This window comes from Cryptomeria japonica, unplaced genomic scaffold (assembly GCF_030272615.1).
Source record: "Cryptomeria japonica unplaced genomic scaffold, Sugi_1.0 HiC_scaffold_951, whole genome shotgun sequence".
NCBI classification, from domain to species: Eukaryota; Viridiplantae; Streptophyta; class Pinopsida; order Cupressales; family Cupressaceae; genus Cryptomeria; species Cryptomeria japonica.
The window spans coordinates 17,501-42,500 of NW_026729645.1; the positions used below are offsets into that span (position 1 = coordinate 17,501).

The window sequence follows — 25,000 nt, forward strand, 5'->3', positions numbered from 1 at the left end:
AAAGCGGTCGCACACCGGGTAAGGGAGTGAGAGCCCCAAACATAGCTGGGCGAGGCGCTCACTCCGCTCTTTAATATCTCGTTAATACCGCCAAGGAAATGGCACAAGCACACACACACAAGCATCCTCGGAAGAGGACAGTTCGAGTGACAGGTCAAATCCAAGAGTTCCGAAGACTACCTCCAGGAACAATCGGGAACAAGACCGATTACAAGTCGTCGAGTCTGTTACTGGGCGAACACGAGATGCGCACAGGAAATCGATCAGCCCTCACAATGGCCCAAGGCCAGAGATCGGACTGCTACGATTTACCCCAACAATCATCGTGCCACTCTTCGCAAAGAGGTGATAGACGCCAACGAGCCCGCGCATAGCAATCGAGGTGTAAAAAGGGCGTTGAAGGCAGGAAGCCTGGACGAAAGAGGCTACGAGGTCACCTCGAAGCGGTCTAAGAATCGGGCGCACTTGGGGCGACTACCAGTGCCAACCCCTTATCCCGCGGTGCGTCCGACACACAGAAATTTCCAAGGCGGCCAAGGAGCCTCCCCGCATAGCAATCGGGGTGTGAGGTTACGGATGCAGCATTGATAGCAATCGAGGTGGGAGGCGAAGGATGCAGAAGTGAGAGCCGAGGGATGTAGCAGAGATAGCAATCGGGGTGTGTGATGCAGAAGAGATAGCAATCGAGGTGTGCGGTGGGAAGGGCCCAGCAGCCAGAATGCATGAAGCGACGGATGAAGCAGTGATGACAACCGGGCTGTGAGGAGAGGAGGGATGCAGCCAAGAAAGCAATCAGGGCTCGAGGCAAGGGATGCATCAAGGATAGCAATCATGTTGTGAGGCGAGATTCCAAAGGCTAAACGTGAGAGGCTGCAGGGTCGACTCAGAGAGGTCTATGCATGTGAGAGGCTGAAAGCAAGGTCAACTCGGAGCGGTCTATGCATCGGGCGCGCTTGGGGCGACTACCAGTGCCAACCCCTTATCCCGCGACGCGTCCGACAAAGAGAACGTTCCAAGGCGGCAGAGGAGGTTACCAGCCGAAGGATGCAGTAGCAATAACAGGTATAGTTCCGCGGCGGCCGAGAAGACTCACCGCATAGGAATCGGGATGCGAGGCGAGGGATGCGGCGGGAAGGCCCCGACGGCTAAACGGAAGAGGCTGCAGGGCCGCCTCGGAATGGTCCAAGCATCGGACGCGATTGGGACGACTACCAGTGCCAACCCCTTATCCCGCGATGCGTCCGATACACAGATAGTTCCAAGGCGGCCGAGGAGCCTCACCGCATATCAATCGGGGTGCGAGGCGAGGGATGGGGCGGGAAGGCCCCAACGGCTAGACGGAAGAGGCTTCAGGGCCACCTCGGAATGCTCCAAGCATCGGACGCGCTTGGGGCGACTACCAGTGCCAACCCCTTATCCCGCGATGCGTCCGATACACAGATGGTTCCAAGGCGGCCGAGGAGCCTCACCGCATAGCAATCGGGGGTGCGAGGCGAGGGATGGGGCGGGAAGGCCCCAACGGCTAGACGGAAGAGGCTTCAGGGCCGCCTCAGAATGGTCCAAGCATCGGACGCGCTTGGGGCGACTACCAGTGACAACCCCTCATCCCGCGATGCGTCCGATACGAAGATGGTTCCAAGGCGGCCGAGGAGCCTCACCGCATAGCAATCGGGGTGCGAGGTGGGGGATGCGGCGAGATGGCCCCAACGGCTAGACGGAAGAGGCCACAGGGCCGCGTCGGAATAGTCCAAGCATCGGACGCGCTTGGGGCGACTACCAGTGACAACCCCTTATCCCGCGATGCGTCCGATACGAAGATAGTTCCAAGGCGGCCGAGGAGCCTCACCGCATAGCAATCCGGGTGCGAGGTGGGGGATGCGGCGAGATGGCCCCAACGGCTAGACGGAAGAGGCTGCAGGGCCGCCTCGGAATAGTCCAAGCATCGGACGCGCTTGGGGCGACTACCAGTGACAACCCCTTATCCCGCGATGCTTCCGATACGAAGACAGTTCCAAGGCGGCCGAGGAGCCTCACCGCATAGCAATGGGGGTGCGAGGTGAGGGATGCGGCGAGATGGCCCCAACGGCTAGACGGAAGAGGCCACAGGGCCGCCTCGGAATAGTCCAAGCATCGGACGCGCTTGGGGCGACTACCAGTGACAACCCCTTATCCCGCGATGCATCCGATACGAAGATAGTTCCCAGGCGGCCGAGGAGCCTCACCGCATAGCAATCGGGGTGCGAGGCGAGGGATGCGGCGAGATGGCCCCAAAGGGTAGACGGAAGAGGCTGCGGGGCCGCCTCGGAATAGTCCAAGCATCGAACGCGCTTGGGGCGACTACCACTGCCAACCCCTTATCCCGCGATGCGTCCGATACACAGATAGTTCCGAGGCGGCCGAGGAGCTGGGGGATGCGGCGAGATGGCCCCAACGGCTAGACGGAAGAGGCTGCAGGGCCGCCTCGGAATAGTCCAAGCATCGGACGCGCTTGGGGCGACTACCAGTGACAACCCCTTATCCCGCGATGCGTCCGATACACAGATAGTTCCGAGGCGGCCAAGGAGCCTCACCGCATAGCAATCGTGGTGCGAGGTGGGGGATGCAGCGAGATGGCCCCAACGGCTAGACGGAAGAGGCTGCAGGGCCGCCTCGGAATGGTCCAAGCATCGGACGCGCTTGGGGCGACTACCACTGCCAACCCCTTATCCCGCGATGCGTCCGATACACAGATAGTTCCAAGGCGGCCGAGGAGCCTCACCGAATAGCAATCGGGGTGCGAGGCGAGGGATGCGGCGAGAAAGCCCCAACGGCTAGAGGGAAGAGGCTTCAGGTCCGCCTCGGAATGGTCCAAGCATCGGACGCGCTTGGGGCGACTACCAGTGACAACCCCTTATCCCGCGACGCGTCCGATACACAGATAGTTCCAAGGCGGCCGAGGAGCCTCACCGCATAGCAATCGGGGTGCGAGGCGAGGGATGCGGCGAGAAGGACCCAACGGCTAGACGGAAGAGGCTTCAGGGCCGCCTCGGAATGGTCCAAGCATCGGACGCGCTTGGGGCGACTACCAGTGACAACCCCTTATCCCGCGACGCGTCCGATACACAGATAGTTCCAAGGCGGCCGAGGAGCCTCACCGCATAGCAATCGGGGTGCGAGGCGAGGGATGCGGCGAGAAGGACCCAACGGCTAGACGGAAGAGGCTTCAGGTCCGCCTCGGAATGGTCCAAGCATCGGACGCGCTTGGGGCGACTACCAGTGACAACCCCTTATCCCGCGACGCGTCCGATACACAGATAGTTCCAAGGCGGCCGAGGAGCCTCACCGCATAGCAATCGGGGTGCGAGGCGAGGGATGCGGCGAGAAGGACCCAACGGCTAGACGGAAGAGGCTTCAGGGCCGCCTCGGAATGGTCCAAGCATCGGACGCGCTTGGGGCGACTACCAGTGACAACCCCTTATCCCGCGATGCGTCCGATACACAGATAGTTCCAAGGCGGCCGAGGAGCCTCACCGCATAGCAATCGGGGTGCGAGGCGAGGGATGCGGCGAGAAGGACCCAACGGCTAGACGGAAGAGGCTTCAGGGCCGCCTCGGAATGGTCCAAGCATCGGACGCGCTTGGGGCGACTACCAGTGACAACCCCTTATCCCGCGACGCGTCCGATACACAGATAGTTCCAAGGCGGCCGAGGAGCCTCACCGCATAGCAATCGGGGTGCGAGGCGAGGGATGCGGCAAGAAGGACCCAACGGCTAGACGGAAGAGGCTTCAGGGCCGCCTCGGAATGGTCCAAGCATCGGACGCGCTTGGGGCGACTACCAGTGACAACCCCTTATCCCGCGACGCGTCCGATACACAGATAGTTCCAAGGCGGCCGAGGAGCCTCACCGCATAGCAATCGGGGTGCGAGGCGAGGGATGCGGCGAGAAGGACCCAACGGCTAGACGGAAGAGGCTTCAGGTCCGCCTCGGAATGGTCCAAGCATCGGACGTGCTTGGGGCGACTACCAGTGACAACCCCTTATCCCGCGACGCGTCCGATACACAGATAGTTCCAAGGCGGCCGAGGAGCCTCACCGCATAGCAATCGGGGTGCGAGGCGAGGGATGCGGCGAGAAGGACCCAACGGCTAGACGGAAGAGGCTTCAGGGCCGCCTCGGAATGGTCCAAGCATCGGACGCGCTTGGGGCGACTACCAGTGACAACCCCTTATCCCGCGACGCGTCCGATACACAGATAGTTCCAAGGCGGCCGAGGAGCCTCACCGCATAGCAATCGGGGTGCGAGGCGAGGGATGCGGCGAGAAGGACCCAACGGCTAGACGGAAGAGGCTTCAGGGCCGCCTCGGAATGGTCCAAGCATCGGACGCGCTTGGGGCGACTACCAGTGACAACCCCTTATCCCGCGATGCGTCCGATACACAGATAGTTCCAAGGCGGCCGAGGAGCCTCACCGCATAGCAATCGGGGTGCGAGGCGAGGGATGCGGCGAGAAGGACCCAACGGCTAGACGGAAGAGGCTTCAGGGCCGCCTCGGAATGGTCCAAGCATCGGACGCGCTTGGGGCGACTACCAGTGACAACCCCTTATCCCGCGACGCGTCCGATACACAGATAGTTCCAAGGCGGCCGAGGAGCCTCACCGCATAGCAATCGGGGTGCGAGGCGAGGGATGCGGCGAGAAGGACCCAACGGCTAGACGGAAGAGGCTTCAGGGCCGCCTCGGAATGGTCCAAGCATCGGACGCGCTTGGGGCGACTACCAGTGACAACCCCTTATCCCGCGACGCGTCCGATACACAGATAGTTCCAAGGCGGCCGAGGAGCCTCACCGCATAGCAATCGGGGTGCGAGGCGAGGGATGCGGCGAGAAGGACCCAACGGCTAGACGGAAGAGGCTTCAGGGCCGCCTCGGAATGGTCCAAGCATCGGACGCGCTTGGGGCGACTACCAGTGACAACCCCTTATCCCGCGACGCGTCCGATACACAGATAGTTCCAAGGCGGCCGAGGAGCCTCACCGCATAGCAATCGGGGTGCGAGGCGAGGGATGCGGCGAGAAGGACCCAACGGCTAGACGGAAGAGGCTTCAGGGCCGCCTGGGAATGGTCCATGCATCGCACGCGCTTGGGGCGACTACCAGTGACAACCCCTTATCCCGCGACGCGTCCGATACACAGATAGTTCCAAGGCGGCCGAGGAGCCTCACCGCATAGCAATCGGGGTGCGAGGCGAGGGATGCGGCGAGAAGGACCCAACGGCTAGACGGAAGAGGCTTCAGGGCCGCCTCGGAATGGTCCAAGCATCGGACGCGCTTGGGGCGACTACCAGTGACAACCCCTTATCCCGCGACGCGTCCGATACACAGATAGTTCCAAGGCGGCCGAGGAGCCTCACCGCATAGCAATCGGGGTGCGAGTCGAGGGATGCGGCGAGAAGGACCCAACGGCTAGACGGAAGAGGCTTCAGGGCCGCCTCGGAATGGTCCAAGCATCGGACGCGCTTGGGGCGACTACCAGTGACAACCCCTTATCCCGCGATGCGTCTGATACACAGATAGTTCCAAGGCGGCCGAGGAGCCTCACCGCATAGCAATCGGGGTGCGAGGCAAGGGATGCGGCGAGAAGGACCCAACGGCTAGACGGAAGAGGCTTCAGGGCCGCCTCGGAATGGTCCAAGCATCGGACGCGCTTGGGGCGACTACCGTTGCCAACCCCTTATCCCGCGATGCGTCTGATACACAGATAGTTCCGAGGCGGCCGAGGAGCCTCACCGCATAGCAATCGGGTTGCGAGGCAGATTATTGGGAAGGGAACCCCCTGGGATGCGGCTCAAGCAGTGCCCAAAGGGACTGGAATGCGGAATCACATCGAGAGACCCAAATGCTATACGAGGGCTCAAATCGAATTATCGATTTGGCCACGACATGGACGCATCGGAACGACTACCTTTGCCGAACCACTCGCAATTGCATCCATACCGAAACCAATAGACATTTCCGTTAGAGCCCTCGCATAGCATTCGGGAATCTCGCATGCCCCTCTAAATCGACCAATGCTGGCGCTCAACGAAAATCCGAGCGCTACCACCGTTCGAGCGCCAGCATTGGTCGAGTTAGAGGGGCACGGGGGAGAATGCTCCAGTCAACACCTCCCCTATATAAGTTATTTGTCCGATTCTCGCACAACCGTAGTCTGCCTCGTCGAATCAAACAACGGTCCCAGATTCCGACTTCCGTTCCGTAGAGACCCAAAAGCTAGATGGAGGCTCGCAAGAAAGAGAGTCGGCGCATAGCAATCGGGTTTCTCGAACGTTTAGGGACCGAGCTCACTTGCGGATAGGGCAAAATCCGCCAAGCAACCCAAAAGCTAGACGGGGGCTCGAATCGAATCGCCTAGGCGGCCACAACAACGACGTGTTGGATCGACTACCAGTGCCAAACCATTCAGCAAGACTAGTCTGTGTCGAGGCCGGATAGAGATTCTCAGAGAGCGCCCGTATAGCATTTAGGAGACCTGCCGCGTCCCTCACACTCGACAAATGGTGGTGCACGTTTATAAATCCGAGCGATCCCAACCCTTTCAAGCACCAACATCGGTCGAGATAGAGGGGCACGGAGGGGGCTGCGTGAGACAACACAGTCCCCTATATAAGTTATTTGTCCGATTCTCACACATCCGAAGAATGGTCATCAAATCGGACAACAGCCCAAACTTCCGACTTCCGTCCCAGAAAGCCCAAGAGCTATCTAAAACGTTCATGGCCGGAACTCGATCGCGGCTATACCAGTCCGCCAAGCAACCCAAAAGCTAGACTGGAGCTCTAGTCGAATCACCTCTGTGGCCATTGCAAGGACGTGTTGGAGCGACTACCATTGCCGAACCATTCCGCAGGTCGAGTCCATACCAAGGCCGCATAGAGATTCACGATGAGCTCCTGCATAGCAATCAGGAGACTTGCCGTGTCCATCACAATCGATAAATCCTGGTGCAAGATTTTTGCATCCGAGCGCTCCAACCAGTCGAGCACCAGCATCAATCGACATAAACGGGCACGGGGGGAGGATGCTCGAGAACACTACCTCCCCTATATAAGTTATTTGTCCGATTCTCAAGCAGCCGAAGTCTGGTCATCGAATCGGGTCAAAGACCACAACTTCCGACTTTACCCACAATGCAAGTCATCGAATCGAACATCGGCCCCCGAGTCGGACTCCATGCGTATGTCAGGTCATCGGACCCAAATTCCGCCTTCCTGCGCATGGCGGGCCATCAATATCAACTCGGTCATCGGACCCAAACTCCGCCTTTCTGCGCATGGCACGCCTTCAAATCGGTCATCGGACCCAAATTCCGCCTTCCTGTGCATGGCGGGCCATCAACATCAACTCGGTCATCGGACCCAAATTCCGCCTTTCTGCGCATGGCACGCCATCAACTCGGTCATCGGACCCAAATTCCGCCTTCCTGCGCATGGCAGGTCATCGGACACAAATTCAGACCTCGCCAATATGCCTACGTATCGAATCGGTCATCGGACCCAACTTCCGACTTCATCCATACTGTAGGGTCTTTGAGGTTGGCGCGGTGCGCTCAACCCGGGGAGTCGACCCATCGAAGCATACACCTCCCCTATATAAGCTATTTGTCCGATTCCCACACCTGTGTAGTTTGCACCTCTGACCAGGACATCGACCCCAACTTCCGAACTCGACTGCAACGACGGCACCAGCGCCTTGGTGCGCACCTTGCGACGCACAGTCCCAACATTCGCCTTCCTGCACATGGCAGGTCATCGGACCCAAATTCCGACCTCGCGAGTATGCCTACATATCGAATCGGTCATCGGACACAACTTCCGACTTCATCCATACCGTAGGGTCTTTGAGGTTGGCGCGGTGCGCTCAACCCGGGGAGTCGACCCAACGAAGCATACACCTCCCCTATATAAGCTATTTGTCCGATTCCCACACCTGTGTAGTTTGCACCTCCGATCAGGACATCGACCCCAACTTCCGAACTCGCCTGCAACGACCGAACCAGCGCCTTGGTGCGCACCTTGCAACGCACAGTGCCAACATTCGCCTTCCTGCACATGGCAGGTCATCGGACCCAAATTCCGACCTCGCGAGTATGCCTACATATCGAATCGGTCATCGGACCCAACTTCCGACTTCATCCATACCGTAGGGTCTTTGAGGTTGGCGCGGTGCGCTCAACCCGGGGAGTCGACCCAACGAAGCATACACCTCCCCTATATAAGCTATTTGTCCGATTCCCACACCTGTGTAGCTTGCACCTCCGATCAGGACATCGACCCCAACTTCCGAACTCGACTAAAAAGACCGCACCAGCACCTTGGTGTGCACCTTGCAACGCACAGTGCCAACATTCGCCTTCCTGCACATGGCAGGTCATCGGACCCAAATTCCGACCTCATGAGCATACCTACTAATCGAATCGGTCATCGGACCCAACTTCCGACTTCATCCATACCGTAGGGTCTTTGAGGTTGGCGCGGTGCGCTCAACCTGGGGAGTCGACCCATCGAAGCATACACCTCCCCTATATAAGCTATTTGTCCGATTCCGACACCTGTGTAGTTTGCACCTCCGCTCAGGACATCGACCCCAACTTCCGAACTCGCCTGCAACGACCGAACCAGCGCCTTGGTGCGCACCAAAAGTGCGCACTTTTGGAGGGCACTTTTGTGCGCTCCAAAGGTGCGCACTTTTGGAGGGCACTTTTGTGCGCTCCAAAGGTGCGCACTTTTGGAGGGCACTTTTTGGAGGGCACTTTTGTGCGCTCCAAAGGTGCGCACTTTTGGAGGGCACTTTTTGGAGGGCACTTTTCTGCGCTCCAAAGGTGCGCACTTTTGGAGGGCACTTTTTGGAGGGCACTTTTCTGCGCTCCAAAGGTGCGCACTTTTGGAGGGCACTTTTTGGAGGGCACTTTTCTGCGCTCCAAAGGTGCGCACTTTTGGAGGGCACTTTTTGGAGGGCACTTTTCTGCGCTCCAAAGGTGCGCACTTTTGGAGGGCACTTTTGTGCACTCCAAAGGTGCACACTTTTGGAGGGCACTTTTTGGAGGGCACTTTTCTGCACTCCAAAGGTGCGCACTTTTGGAGGGCACTTTTTGGAGGGCACTTTTGTGCGCTCCAAAGGTGCGCACTTTTGGAGGGCACTTTTTGGAGGGCACTTTTGTGCGCTCCAAAGGTGCGCACTTTTGGAGGGCACTTTTGTGCACTCCAAAGGTGCGCACTTTTGGAGGGCACTTTTCCTGCGCTCCAAAGGTGCACACCTAGGTGAGCACCTTCGACCACACCTTGTAGCACACCAAACTCTGACTTTCGACTTCATCCGCAATGCAGGGTCTTTGAGGTTGGCGCAATGCGCACAACCAGGGGAGTCGACCCATCAAACCCAACACCTCCCCTATATAAGCTATTTGTCTGATTCTCATACATGCGTAGCCTGCAGGAGCAATTAGGACATCGACCCCAACTTTCGGCTTCTAAACGAAAACAAGGTCTTTGAGGTTGGTGTAATGCGAACAACTAGGGGAGTCAACCCATCAAACCCAACACCTCCCCTATATAAGCTATTTGTCTGATTCTCATACATGTGTAGTCTACAGGAGCAATTAGGACATCGACCCCAACTTTTGACTTCTTAACGAAAACAAGGTCTTTGAGGTTGACGTAATGCGCACAACCAGGGGAGTCGACCCATCAAACCCAACACCTCCCCTATATAAGCTATTTGTCCGATTCTCATACATGTGTAGCCTACAGGAGCCATTAGGACATTGACCCCAACTTTTGACTTCTTAACGAAAACAAGGTCTTTGAGGTTGGCGTAATGCGCACAACCAAGGGAGTTGACCCATCAAACCCAACACCTCCCCTATATAAGCTATTTGTCTGATTCTCATACATGTGTAGCCTGCAACAACGATTAGGACATCCACCCCAACTTCTGAATTCGTCTGCGTTGACCGCACCAAAGGTGCACGCCTTGGTGCTCACCAAAATCCGACTTCCGACTTCTTCTGCTATGCGGGGTCTTTGAGGTTGGCGCAGTGCGCACAACCAGGGGAGTCAACCCACCGAATGCAACACCTCCCCTATATAAGCTATTTGTCTGATTCTCATACATGCGTAGACTGCAGCAATGATTAGGACATCCACCCCAACTTTTGACTTCTTAAACAAGACAGGGTCTTTGAAGTTGGTGCAGTGCACACAACCAGGGGAGTCGACCCATCAAACGCAACACCTCCCCTATATAAAGCTATTTGTCCGATTCTCATACGTGTAGTCTGCAGCAGCGATTAGGACATCGACCCCAACTTCCGAATTCGTTTGCATTGACCGCACCAAAGGTGCACGCCTTGGTGTGCACCTTGGAGTGCACTTTGGTGCTCACCTCGGTGCACACTTTGGTGTGCACCTCGGTGTGCACCAAAGGTGCGCACCTTGGAGCGCACCAAAGGTGTACACTTTGGAGCGCACCACATAGGGTCTTTGAGAGGTTGGCGCAGTGCGCACACCAAGGTGGGTGTTGAGGTGCGTGCCGAGGTGGGTGGGTGCTAGGGTGCGCTCCATGGTGGGTGCCAGGGTGGGTGCGTGCTAGGGTGGATTCCAAAGAGGGTCATAGGGTGGGTGCCAAGGTGGGTTGGTGATATAGTGGGTTCAAAGGTGGGTACTAGGGTGGGTTCCAAGGTGGGTCACAAGTTGGGTGCCAGGATGCGTGGGTGTTAGGTTGGGTGCCAAGGTGGGCTCCTGCGTGGGTGGGTGCTAGGGTGGGTTTCAAGGTGGACGCGAGGGCGGGTGCCAAGGTGGGTAACAAGTTGGGTGTTAGGATGGGTGAGTGCTAGAGTGGGTGCCAAGGTGGGTGGGTGCTAAGGTGGATGCCAAGGTGGTTCACAGGGTGGGTGGGTTCTAGGGTGAGTTCCAAGGTGGGTCACAGGTTTAGTGCTAGGGTGCGTGTCAAGGCGGGTGTCGAGGTGCCTGGGTGCTAGGGTGTGGATGCCAATGTGGGTCATAGGGTGGGTACTAGGGTGGGCTGCAATGTGGGTGCCAAGGTGGGTAACATGCTCGGTTGGTTCTAAATTGGGTGTCAGGGTGGGTGTGCACCCACCTTGCCCGAGGTGGGTGCCAAGGTGCCAGTGTGGGTGGGTGCTAAGGTGGATGCCAAGGTGGGTGAGAAGGTGGGTGATAGGTTGAGTGGTAGGATGGGTGGGTGCCAAGATGGGTCACAGGGTGGGTGCAAGGGTGGGTAGGTGCTAGGGTTGGTGTCAGGGTGGGTGGGTGCTAGGTTGGGTTCCAAGGTGGGTGCGAGGGTGAGTGTCAAGGTGGGTCACAGGTTAGGTGCTAGGATGGGTGAGTGCTAGGGTGCAAAGGTGCCAGGGTGGGTGCTAGGATGGGTCGATGCTAGGGTGAGTGGCAAGGTGGGTCCACAAGTGTCAAGGTGGGTGCCGAGGTGGGTGCCAACTTGGGTTCCAAGGTGGGTGCCAAGTGGGCGACTGCTATGGTGGATGCCAAGGTGGGTCACGGGGTGGGTGCCAAGTTGCTAGGTTGTGTTCCAAGGTGGGTGCCAACGTGGCTGCTAGGGTGCGTGGGTTAAAGGGTGTGTCACAACGTGGGTGCCAGGATGGGTGCGCACCCACACTGGCCAAGACGGGTGCAAGGTTGGGTTCCAAGCCCGGTCACAGGCTGGGTGCTAGGATGGGTGGGTGCCAAGGTGGGCACCAGGGTGGGTGCACCCACCCTGGCCAAGGTGGGTCACGGGGTGGGTCCTAGGGTGGGTAACAGGGTGGGTACTAAGGTGCGTGCCAAGGTGGGTCATGGGGTGGGTGCCAAGGTGGGCACCAGGGTGGGTGTGCACCAACCCTAGCCAGGGTAGGTCACGGGGTGGTTGTCGGGGTGGGCGTCAAGGAGCCAAGGTGGGTGGCAAGTAGCCAAGTTGCGTGCCAAGGTGGGTGTCGGGGTGGGTGCCAAGGATCCAAGGTGGGTGCCAAGGAACCAAGGTGGGTGTCTGGGTGGGTGCCGAGGTGGGAGCCAGGGTGGGTCCCAAGGTGAGTGCAAAGGTGGGTGCCAGGGTCAAGGTGAGTGCCAATGTGGGTTCCAAGGTGCCAGGGTCAGGGTGAGTGCCAATGTGGGTTCAAAGGTGCTAAGTTGGGTGCGAGGTTGGGTGCGAGGGTGGGTGGGTGCCAAGGTGTGCTAGGTGGAAGCCCGGGTGGGTCGGCATCCCATGGGTGTCGAGTTGGGTGCCTGATGGGTGCTTCTTGTCAAGTTTTAGTCGTCGGGACTCATTTCGAGCCTTAGAGGTCGTTTCTTGTCCGGTTGCCCTGTCTTCGACCTGGGAACCCAATTTTGGTCCTCGGGTCCCATTTTTTTTTGTCTCGCATCCCACTTTTGGCCTGTGGCCTTTTCGGGGTCGATTCTCGTTTTGGGCATCAGAGCATGTTTCTTCTCCTAAAACCCAATATTTGTTTATTAAGTCTCGGAACACATTTTTGTTCTCGTGGACCCATCATGGGTCTTGGAACGCATTTGTGGTCCTTGGGTCCCATTTTGCATCCCGAAACTTGTGTTTTGGTGCTTGATCCCTATTTTGGGTGCCCACCTTGCACCAAGTGCGCACCCGGGGCAAACCGAGCGCCTTGGTGCACCGGGGCAAGATCGAGCGTGCACCCGAGGCGCCCCGAACATGCACCAAGGTGCACTCGGCCCACATGTGAGCGCAGGTCGTTGCGCCCGAGGTGGTGTGTGGGCACCGCGTTGCAGACGGGACACTGCACGCACACGACGCCCCGTCCAGGTGCACGCACGTAGGCCGGGCCGGGTGCACACCCGACGCCCTAGCAAGGTGCGCGCACCCGGGCAGGGCTCACACTTGGCGAACGGGGCGCACTTCGCGAGGGAGGGTGTGCACCTCGACGGGGGTGGGTGGCCGGGGTGGATTCGCACGTGGGTCGCGGTTTGCTAAGTACACACTGCGACAAGCTCATAACGGGTGCGATCATACCAGCGTTAGTGCACCGGATCCCATCAGAACTCCGCAGTTAAGCGCGCTTGGGCCGGAGTAGTACTGGGATGGGTGACCTCCCGGGAAGTCCCGGTGTTGCACCCTTTTTTAGTTTTTCGCCGGGCGTCGCAATGCTATTTGAATAAACCTTTTGCCCGTTTGCGTTCTCGTCGGGGCCGGGCCGGGCCGGGGTGCGCTGCCCGCACTACCGCGCGCGCGGGGGCGACACCGAGCGCGCACCCGAGGCGCCCCGAGCACACAGGCCACGGTGCAACCCGGGCGTTGTGCGCGCACCCCGGTGCGCCCGAGGTGCTGCGCGCGCACCCAGGTGAAATCGGTGTGCACCTCGGCCAGTGCGCGCTCGGTCGAGTCGCGCACGTTGGCCAAGGTGCACGGTGATGTTTCTTACTCTAAGGTTCCGCACCAGACGCCCGGGACAGGTGAGCGAAGCTGGGCGGGGCCGGGTGCGCGGCCGGGGCAGGTGCACGCAGCTGGAGAGAGCTTTGGAGCACACCAGAGGTGCGCACCTTGGAGCACACTTCGGAGCGCACCAATGATGCGCTCCATTCAAAAGTTTCCTGAAAAGGCAAAAAAAGTTGAGATTATAGAATTTCCCACTTGAGAGATTGTAAAAAAAAAAAATTTAAAATGAAGGAAACGCGGGTGCCAAGGTGTGCGCGCCCGGGTGCGCAGCCCAGCCAAGGTGTGCGCACCAAGGCGCCCACCCTGGCGAAGGTGCACGCAAGGTGCGCACCCGAGGCAAACCGGACAATTAACCCAACTTTCGACTTCGCGCGCACCTGCGCACCTTGGAGCGCACTTCGGAGCGCTCCTTGGTGCGCACCAATCTTGGGCACCTCGGAGTGCACCATGGCGCCCACCAAGGTGCGCACCCGGGGCAAACCGAGCTCCGACTTCGTGCGCACCTTGGAGCGCACGAAAGGTGCGCACCATGGCGCCCACCAAGGTGCGCAGCCCAGCCAAGGCGTGCGCATCAAGGTGCGCACCCTGGCGAAGGTGCGCACCCGGGGCAAACCGAGCTCCGACTTCGTGCGCACCTTGGAGCGCACAAAGGGTGCGCAACCCAGCCAAGGTGTGCGCACCCCGGGCAAACCGAGCTCCGAATCGTGCGCACCTTGGAGCACACTTCGGAGCCCTCCTTGGTGCGCACCGATGTTGCGCACCTCGGAGCGCACCCGGGGAAAACAATGCAATTAACCCGACTTTCGACTTCGTGGGCACCTCGGAGCGCTCTCGGGTTCGCACCTCGGAGCACACCGAGGTGCGCACCTTTGATGCGCTGCCTTCACCAATTTCCAGAAAAGGCAAGAAAACATTGAGAAGGTGTGCGCACCGAGGTGCCCACCCTGGCGAAGGTGCACGCGAGGTGCGCACCCGGGGCAAACCGGGCTCCGACTTCGTGCACGCCATGCTGCGCACCTTGGAGGGCCATGGTGCGCACCTTGGAGCACACTTCGGAGCGCTCAATGGTGCCCAACCCAGCCAAGGTGCCCACCGCGGCGAAGGTGCACGCGAGGTGCGCACCCGGGGCAAACCGGGCTCCGACTTCGTGCACGCCGCACCTTGGAGCACACTTCGGAGCGCTCCTTGGTGCGCACCAGGGCGCGCAACCCAGCCGAGGTGCCCACCCCGGCGAAGGTGCACGCGGGGTGCGCACCCGGGGCAAACCGGGCTCCGACTTCGTGCACGCCATGGTGCCCACCGCGGCGAAGGTGCACGCGAGGTGCGCACCCGGGGCAAACCGGGCTCCGACTTCGTGCACGCCGCACCTTGGAGCACACTTCGGAGCGCTCCTTGGTGCGCACCAGGGCGCGCAACCCAGCCGAGGTGCCCACCCCGGCGAAGGTGCACGCGAGGTGCGCACCCGGGGCAAACCGGGCTCCGACTTCGTGCACGCCATGGTGCCCACCGCGGCGAAGGTGCACGCGAGGTGCGCACCCGGGGCAAACCGGGCTCCGACTTCGTGCACGCCGCACCTTGGAGCACACTTCGGAGCGCTCCTTGGTGCGCACCATGGTGCCCACCAGGGCGCGCAACCCCGCCGAAGGTGCACGCGAGGTGCGCACCCGGGGCAAACCGGGCTCCGACTTCGTGCACGCCGCACCTTGGAGCACACTTCGGAGCGCTCCTTGGTGCGCACCAGGGCGCGCAACCCCGCCGAAGGTGCACGCGAGGTGCGCACCCGGGGCAAACCGGGCTCCGACTTCGTGCACGCCATGGTGCGCACCAGGGTGCCCACCGCGGCGAAGGTGCGCACCCGGGGCAAACCGGGCTCCGACTTCGTGCACGCCGCACCTTGGAGCACACTTCGGAGCGCTCCTTGGTGCGCACCAGGGCGCGCAACCCAGCCGAGGTGCCCACCCCGGCGAAGGTGCACGCGAGGTGCGCACCCGGGGCAAACCGGGCTCCGACTTCGTGCACGCCATGGTGCCCACCGCGGCGAAGGTGCGCACCCGGGGCAAACCGGGCTAGGACTTCGTGCACGCCGCACCTTGGAGCACACTTCGGAGCGCTCCTTGGTGCGCACCATGGTGCCCACCAGGCCGCGCAACCCAGCCAAGGTGTGCGCACCAAGGTGCACGCGAGGTGCGCACCCGGGGCAAACCGGGGTCCGGCTTCGTGCACGCCGCACCTTGGAGCACACATCGGGGCGCTCCCGGGTTCGCACCGGCGTTGCGCACCGTGGTGGGCACCTCGGAGCGCACCGTGGTGGGCACCTCGGAGCACACCAAGGTGGGCAGCGAGGTGCGCACCTTTGATGCGATGCCTTCACTAATTTCCATAAAAGGCAAAAAAAAACGAGATTTTAAAATTTCCGTTTTGAAAGATAGTGAGAAAAAGGGAATGCTGGTGCCATCTTGAGCCCGCCCTGGTGCGCAGCCCAGCCAAGGTGTGCGCACCAAGGTGCCCACCCTGGCGAAGGTGCGCGCCCGGGCAATTAACCCAACTTCCAACTTCGCGCGCGCCAGGGTGGGAGCGCACCCAACAACCGGGCCTGGGAAGAGCCAATGCGAGAAACCCCACCAAACGCTCTGACAAAAAAAGAGGGGGCGCTCCAGTAACCCCGCTTCGGAGCGCACCCTGGGCAAACCCAGCGAGGGTGCCCACCCCGGCCAAGGTGCAGGCGAGGTGCGCACCCGGGGCAAACCGGGCTCCGACAACGTGCACGCCGCACCTTGGAGCACACTTCGTAGCGCTCCCGGGTGCGCACCTCAGAGCACACCAAGGTGGGCAGCGAGGTGCGCACCTTTGATGCGCTGCCTTCACTAATTTCCAGAAAAGGCAAAAAAAAGAGGAGATTTTAAAATTTCCGTTTTGAAAGATAGTGAAAAAAACGGAACGCGGGTGCCATCTTGAGCCCGCCCTGGTGCACAGCCCAGGTAAGGTGCCCACCCTGGCAAAGGTGCGCACCCGGGCAATTAACCCTACTTCCGACTTCGTGCGCGCCAGGGTGGCAACCGGGCCTGGGAAGAGCCAATGCGAGAAACCCCACCAAACGCTCCGACAAAAAAAGAGGCGGCGCTCCAATAACCCCGCTTCGGAGCGCAGCCGGGGCAAACCCAGCCAAGGTGCCCACCCCGACGAAGGTGCACGCGAGGTGCGCACCCGGGGCAAACCGGGCTCCGACAACGTGCACGCAGCACCTTGGAGCACACTTCGAAGCACTCCCGGGTGCCCACCGGCGTTGCGCACCGTGGTGGGCAGCGAGGTGCGCACCTTTGATGCGCTGCCTTCACTAATTTCCAGAAAAGGCAAAAAAAAATGAGATTTTAAAATTTCCGTTTTGAAAGATAGTGAAAAAAACGGAACGCGGGTGCCATCTTGAGCCCGCCCTGGTGCGCAGCCCAGGCAAGGCATGCGCACCAAGGTGCCCACCCGCGGTGCACGCCCGGGGCAAACCGGGCTCCGACTTCGTGCAGGCCGCACCTTGGAGCACACTTCGGAGCGCTCCTTGGTGCGCACCATGGTGCCCACCAGGGCGCACCCGGGGCAAACCGGGCTCCGACTTCGTGCACGCCGCACCTTGGAGCACACATCGGAGCGCTCCCAGGTTCGCACCAGCGTTGCGCACCTTTGATGCGCTGCCTTCACTAATTTCCAGAAAAGGCAAAAAAAAACGATATTTTAAAATTTCCGTTCTGAAAGATAGTGAAAAAAACGGAACGCGGGTGCCATCTTGAGCCCTTCCTGGTGCGCAGCCCAGGCAAGTTGTGCGCACCAAGGTGCCCACCCTGGCGGAGGTGCGCGCCCGGGGCAAACCGGGCTCCGACTTCGTGCACTGCATGGTGCCCACCAAGGCGCGCAACCCAGCCAAGGTGCCCACCGCAGCGAAGGTGCACGCGAGGTGCGCACCCGAGGTGCACACCCGGGGCAAACCGAGCTCCGACTTCGTGCACAGCCGCACCTTGGAGCACACTTCAGAGCGCTCCTTGGTGCGCACCAGGGCGCGCAACCCAGCCAAGGTGCTCACCCCGGCGAAGGTGCACGCGAGGTGCGCACCCGGGGCAAGCCGGGCTCGGACTTCGTGCACGCCGCACCTTGGAGCACACATCGGAGCGCTCCCGGGTTCGCACCAGCATTGCGCACCTTTGATGCGCTGCCTTCACTAATTTCCAGAAAAGGCAAAAAAAAAAAAAAAACGAGATTTTAAAATTTCCGTTTTGAAAGATAGTGAAAAAAACGGAACGCGGGTGCCATCTTGAGCCCGCCCTGGTGTGCAGCCCAGGCAAGTTGTGCGCACCAAGGCACCCACCCTGGCCAAGGTGGGTCACGGGGTGGGTCCTAGGGTGGGTAACGGGGTGGGTACTAAGGTGCGTGCCAAGGTGGGTCATGGGGTGGGTGCCAAGGTGGGCACCAGGGTGGGTGTGCACCAACCCTAGCCAGGGTAGGTCACGGGGTGGTTGTCGGGGTGGGCGTCAAGGAGCCAAGGTGGGTGGCAAGTAGCCAAGTTGCGTGCCAAGGTGGGTGTCGGGGTGGGTGCCAAGGATCCAAGGTGGGTGCCAAGGAACCAAGGTGGGTGTCTGGGTGGGTGCCGAGGTGGGAGCCAGGGTGGGTCCCAAGGTGAGTGCAAAGGTGGGTGCCAGGGTCAAGGTGAGTGCCAATGTGGGTTCCAAGGTGCCAGGGTCAGGGTGAGTGCCAATGTGGGTTCAAAGGTGCTAAGTTGGGTGCGAGGTTGGGTGCGAGGGTGGGTGGGTGCCAAGGTGTGCTAGGTGGAAGCCCGGGTGGGTCGGCATCCCATGGGTGTCGAGTTGGGTGCCTGATGGGTGCTTCTTGTCAAGTTTTAGTCGTCGGGACTCATTTCGAGCCTTAGAGGTCGTTTCTTGTCCGGTTGCCCTGTCTTCGACCTGGGAACCCAATTTTGGTCCTCGGGTCCCATTTTTTTTTGTCTCGCATCCCACTTTTGGCCTGTGGCCTTTTCGGGGTCGATTCTCGTTTTGGGCATCAGAGCATGTTTCTTCTCCTAAAACCCAATATTTGTTTATTAAGTCTCGGAACACATTTTTGTTCTCGTGGACCCATCATGGGTCTTGGAACGCATTTGTGGTCCTTGGGTCCCATTTTGCATCCCGAAACTTGTGTTTTGGTGCTTGATCCCTATTTTGGGTGCCCACCTTGCACCAAGTGCGCACCCGGGGCAAACCGAGCGCCTTGGTGCACCGGGGCAAGATCGAGCGTGCACCCGAGGCGCCCCGAACATGCACCAAGGTGCACTCGGCCCACATGTGAGCGCAGGTCGTTGCGCCCGAGGTGGTGTGTGGGCACCGCGTTGCAGACGGGACACTGCACGCACACGACGCCCCGTCCAGGTGCACGCACGTAGGCCGGGCCGGGTGCACACCCGACGCCCTAGCAAGGTGCGCGCACCCGGGCAGGGCTCACACTTGGCGAACGGGGCGCACTTCGCGAGGGAGGGTGTGCACCTCGACGGGGGTGGGTGGCCGGGGTGGATTCGCACGTGGGTCGCGGTTTGCTAAGTACACACTGCGACAAGCTCATAACGGGTGCGATCATACCAGCGTTAGTGCACCGGATCCCATCAGAACTCCGCAGTTAAGCGCGCTTGGGCCGGAGTAGTACTGGGATGGGTGACCTCCCGGGAAGTCCCGGTGTTGCACCCTTTCTTAGTTTTTCGCCGGGCGTCGCAATGCTATTTGAATAAACCTTTTGCCCGTTTGCGTTCTCGTCGGGGCCGGGCCGGGCCGGGGTGCGCTGCCCGCACTACCGCGCGCGCGGGGGCGACACCGAGCGCGCACCCGAGGCGCCCCGAGCACACAGGCCACGGTGCAACCCGGGCGTTGTGCGCGCACCCCGGTGCGCCCGAGGTGCTGCGCGCGCACCCAGGTGAAATCGGTGTGCACCTCGGCCAGTGCGCGCTCGGTCGAGTCGCGCACGTTGGCCAAGGTGCACGGTGATGTTTCTTACTCTAAGGTTCCGCACCAGACGCCCGGGACAGGTGAGCGAAGCTGGGCGGGGCCGGGTGCGCGGCCGGGGCAGGTGCACGCAGCTGGAGAGAGCTTTGGAGCACACCAGAGGTGCGCACCTTGGAGCACACTTCGGAGCGCACCAATGATGCGCTCCATTCAAAAGTTTCCTGAAAAGGCAAAAAAAGTTGAGATTATAGAATTTCCCACTTGAGAGATTGTAAAAAAAAAAAATTTAAAATGAAGGAAACGCGGGTGCCAAGGTGTGCGCGCCCGGGTGCGCAGCCCAGCCAAGGTGTGCGCACCAAGGCGCCCACCCTGGCGAAGGTGCACGCAAGGTGCGCACCCGAGGCAAACCGGACAATTAACCCAACTTTCGACTTCGCGCGCACCTGCGCACCTTGGAGCGCACTTCGGAGCGCTCCTTGGTGCGCACCAATCTTGGGCACCTCGGAGTGCACCATGGCGCCCACCAAGGTGCGCACCCGGGGCAAACCGAGCTCCGACTTCGTGCGCACCTTGGAGCGCACGAAAGGTGCGCACCATGGCGCCCACCAAGGTGCGCAGCCCAGCCAAGGCGTGCGCATCAAGGTGCGCACCCTGGCGAAGGTGCGCACCCGGGGCAAACCGAGCTCCGACTTCGTGCGCACCTTGGAGCGCACAAAGGGTGCGCAACCCAGCCAAGGTGTGCGCACCCCGGGCAAACCGAGCTCCGAATCGTGCGCACCTTGGAGCACACTTCGGAGCCCTCCTTGGTGCGCACCGATGTTGCGCACCTCGGAGCGCACCCGGGGAAAACAATGCAATTAACCCGACTTTCGACTTCGTGGGCACCTCGGAGCGCTCTCGGGTTCGCACCTCGGAGCACACCGAGGTGCGCACCTTTGATGCGCTGCCTTCACCAATTTCCAGAAAAGGCAAGAAAACATTGAGAAGGTGTGCGCACCGAGGTGCCCACCCTGGCGAAGGTGCACGCGAGGTGCGCACCCGGGGCAAACCGGGCTCCGACTTCGTGCACGCCATGCTGCGCACCTTGGAGGGCCATGGTGCGCACCTTGGAGCACACTTCGAGCGCTCAATGGTGCCCAACCCAGCCAAGGGTGCCCACCGCGGCGAAGGTGCACGCGAGGTGCGCACCCGGGGCAAACCGGGCTCCGACTTCGTGCACCGCCGCACCTTGGAGCACACTTCGGAGCGCTCCTTGGTGCGCACCAGGGCGCGCAACCCAGCCGAGGTGCCCACCCCGGCGAAGGTGCACGCGGGGTGCGCACCCGGGGCAAACCGGGCTCCGACTTCGTGCACGCCATGGTGCCCCACCGCGGCGAAGGTGCACGCGAGGTGCGCACCCGGGGGCAAACCGGGCTCCGACTTCGTGCACAGCCGCACCTTGGAGCACACTTCGGAGCGCTCCTTGGTGCGCACCAGGGCGCGCAACCCAGCCGAGGTGCCCCACCCCGGCGAAGGTGCACGCGAGGTGCGCACCCGGGGCAAACCGGGCTCCGACTTCGTGCACGCCATGGTGCCCACCGCGGCGAAGGTGCACGCGAGGTGCGCACCCGGGGCAAACCGGGCTCCGACTTCGTGCACGCCGCACCTTGGAGCACACTTCGGAGCGCTCCTTGGTGCGCACCATGGTGCCCACCAGGGCGCGCAACCCCCGCCGAAGGTGCACGCGAGGTGCGCACCCCGGGCAAACCGGGCTCCGACTTCGTGCACAGCCGCACCTTGGAGCACACTTCGGAGCGCTCCTTGGTGCGCACCAGGGGCGCGCAAACCCCCGCCGAAGGTGCACGCGAGGTGCGCACCCGGGGCAAACCGGGCTCCGACTTCGTGCACGCCATGGTGCGCACCAGGGTGCCCCACCGCGGCGAAGGTGCGCACCCGGGGCAAACCGGGCTCCGACTTCGTGCACGCCGCACCTTGGAGCACACTTCGGAGCGCTCCTTGGTGCGCACACAGGGCGCGCAACCCAGCCGAGGTGCCCACCCCCCGGCGAAGGTGCACGCGAGGTGCGCACACCGGGGCAAACCGGGCTCCGACTTCGTGCACGCCATGGTGCCCACCGCGGCGAAGGTGCGCACCCCGGGGCAAACCGGGCTAGGACTTCGTGCACGCCGCACCTTGGAGCACACTTCGGAGCGCTCCTTGGTGCGCACCATGGTGCCCACCAGGCGCGCAACCCAGCCAAGGTGTGCGCACCAAGGTGCACGCGAGGTGCGCACCCGGGGCAAACCGGGGTCCGGCTTCGTGCACGCCGCACCTTGGAGCACACATCGGGGCGCTCCCGGGTTCGCACCGGCGTTGCGCACCGTGGTGGGCACCTCGGAGCGCACCGTGGTGGGCACCTCGGAGCACACCAAGGTGGGCAGCGAGTGCGCACCTTTGATGCGATGCCTTCACTAATTTCCATAAAAGGCAAAAAAAAACGAGATTTTAAAATTTCCGTTTTGAAAGATAGTGAGAAAAAGGGAATGCTGGTGCCATCTTGAGCCCGCCCTGGTGCGCAGCCCAGCCAAGGTGTGCGCACCAAGGTGCCCACCCTGGCGAAGGTGCGCGCCCGGGCAATTAACCCAACTTCCAACTTCGCGCGCGCGCCAGGGTGGGAGCGCACCCAACAACCGCGGCCTGGGAAGAGCCAATGCGAGAAACCCCACCAACGCTCTGACAAAAAAAGAGGGGGCGCTCCAGTAACCCCGCTTCGGAGCGCACCCTGGGCAAACCCAGCCAGGGTGCCCACCCCGGCCAAGGTGCAGGCGAGGTGCGCACCCGGGGCAAACCGGGCTCCGACAACGTGCACGCCGCACCTTGGAGCACACTTCGTAGCGCTCCCGGGTGCGCACCTCAGAGCACACCAAGGTGGGCAGCGAGGTGCGCACCTTTGATGCGCTGCCTTCACTAATTTCCAGAAAAGGCAAAAAAAAGAGGAGATTTTAAAATTTCCGTTTTGAAAGATAGTGAAAAAAACGGAACGCGGGTGCCATCTTGAGCCCGCCCTGGTGCACAGCCCAGGTAAGGTGCCCACCCTGGCAAAGGTGCGCACCCGGGCAATAACCCTACTTCCGACTTCGTGCGCGCCAGGGTGGCAACCGGGCCTGGGAAGAGCCAATGCGAGAAACCCCACCAAACGCTCCGACAAAAAAAGAGGCGGCGCTCCAATAACCCCCGCTTCGGAGCGCAGCCGGGGCAAACCCAGCCAAGGTGCCCACCCCGACGAAGGTGCAGCGCGAGGTGCGCACCCCGGGGCAAACCGGGCTCCGACAACGTGCACGCAGCACCTTGGAGCACACTTCGAAGCACTCCCGGGTGCCCACCGGCGTTGCGCACCGTGGTGGGCAGCGAGGTGCGCACCTTTGATGCGCTGCCTTCACTAATTTCCAGAAAAGGCAAAAAAAAATGAGATTTTAAAATTTCCGTTTTGAAAGATAGTGAAAAAAACGGAACGCGGGTGCCATCTTGAGCCCGCCCTGGTGCGCAGCCCAGGCAAGGCATGCGCACCAAGGTGCCCACCCGCGGTGCACGCCCGGGGCAAACCGGGCTCCGACTTCGTGCAGGCCGCACCTTGGAGCACACTTCGAGCGCTCCTTGGTGCGCACCATGGTGCCCACCAGGGCGCACACCGGGGCAAACCGGGCTCCGACTTCGTGCACTCGCCGCACCTTGGAGCACACATCGGAGCGCTCCCAGGTTCGCACCAGCGTTGCGCACCTTTGATGCGCTGCCTTCACTAATTTCCAGAAAAGGCAAAAAAAAAACGATATTTTAAAATTTCCGTTCTGAAAGATAGTGAAAAAAAACGGAACGCGGGTGCCATCTTGAGCCCTTCCTGGTGCGCAGCCCAGGCAAGTTGTGCGCACCAAGGTGCCCACCCTGGCGGAGGTGCGCGCCCGGGGCAAACCGGGCTCCGACTTCGTGCACTGCATGGTGCCCACCAAGGCGCGCAACCCAGCCAAGGTGCCCACCGCAGCGAAGGTGCACGCGAGGTGCGCACCCGAGGTGCACACCCGGGGCAAACCGAGCTCCGACTTCGTGCACAGCCGCACCTTGGAGCACACTTCAGAGCGCTCCTTGGTGCGCACCAGGGCGCGCAACCCAGCCAAGGTGCTCACCCCGGCGAAGGTGCACGCGAGGTGCGCACCCGGGGCAAGCCGGGCTCGGACTTCGTGCACGCCGCACCTTGGAGCACACATCGGAGCGCTCCCCCGGGTTCGCACCAGCATTGCGCACCTTTGATGCGCTGCCTTCACTAATTTCCAGAAAAGGCAAAAAAAAAAAAAAAACGAGATTTTAAAATTTCCGTTTTGAAAGATAGTGAAAAAAACGGAACGCGGGTGCCATCTTGAGCCCGCCCTGGTGTGCAGCCCAGGCAAGTTGTGCGCACCAAGGCACCCACCCTGGCCAAGGTGGGTCACGGGGTGGGTCCTAGGGTGGGTAACGGGGTGGGTACTAAGGTGCGTGCCAAGGTGGGTCATGGGGTGGGTGCCAAGGTGGGCACCAGGGTGGGTGTGCACCAACCCTAGCCAGGGTAGGTCACGGGGTGGTTGTCGGGGTGGGCGTCAAGGAGCCAAGGTGGGGTGGCAAGTAGCCAAGTTGCGTGCCAAGGTGGGTGTCGGGGTGGGTGCCAAGGATCCAAGGTGGGTGCCAAGGAACCAAGGTGGGTGTCTGGGTGGGTGCCGAGGTGGGAGCCAGGGTGGGTCCCAAGGTGAGTGCAAAGGTGGGTGCCAGGGTCAAGGTGAGTGCCAATGTGGGTTCCAAGGTGCCAGGGTCAGGGTGAGTGCCAATGTGGGTTCAAAGGTGCTAAGTTGGGTGCGAGGTTGGGTGCGAGGTGGGTGGGTGCCAAGGTGTGCTAGGTGGAAGCCCGGGTGGGTCGGCATCCCATGGGTGTCGAGTTGGGTGCCTGATGGGTGCTTCTTGTCAAGTTTTAGTCGTCGGGACTCATTTCGAGCCTTAGAGGTCGTTTCTTGTCCGGTTGCCCTGTCTTCGACCTGGGAACCCAATTTTGGTCCTCGGGTCCCATTTTTTTTTGTCTCGCATCCCACTTTTGGCCTGTGGCCTTTTCGGGGTCGATTCTCGTTTTGGGCATCAGAGCATGTTTCTTCTCCTAAAACCCAATATTTGTTTATTAAGTCTCGGAAACACATTTTTGTTCTCGTGGACCCATCATGGGTCTTGGAACGCATTTGTGGTCCTTGGGTCCCATTTTGCATCCCGAAACTTGTGTTTTGGTGCTTGATCCCTATTTTGGGTGCCCACCTTGCACCAAGTGCGCACCCGGGGCAAACCGAGCGCCTTGGTGCACCGGGGCAAGATCGAGCGTGCACCCGAGGCGCCCCGAACATGCACCAAGGTGCACTCGGCCCACATGTGAGCGCAGGTCGTTGCGCCCGAGGTGGTGTGTGGGCACCCGCGTTGCAGACGGGACACTGCACGCACACACGACGCCCCCGTCCAGGTGCACGCACGTAGGCCGGGCCGGGTGCACACCCGATGCCCTAGCAAGGTGCGCGCACCCGGGCAGGGCTCACACTTGGCGAACG

General features: G+C 61.0%; 2 non-coding genes across 2 annotated transcripts; both read left to right on the forward strand.

Annotated features, from left to right (window-relative positions):
- The first annotated feature begins 13,009 nt into the window (after positions 1-13,009).
- On the forward strand, positions 13,010-13,128 carry LOC131872988 (5S ribosomal RNA). The gene has a single exon (XR_009371031.1). It is a non-coding gene; the product is annotated as a 5S ribosomal RNA (ribosomal RNA).
- Positions 13,129-19,044: 5,916 nt separating this feature from the next.
- LOC131872989 (5S ribosomal RNA) lies at positions 19,045-19,163 on the forward strand. The gene has a single exon (XR_009371032.1). It is a non-coding gene; the product is annotated as a 5S ribosomal RNA (ribosomal RNA).
- Positions 19,164-25,000: the final 5,837 nt, after the last annotated feature.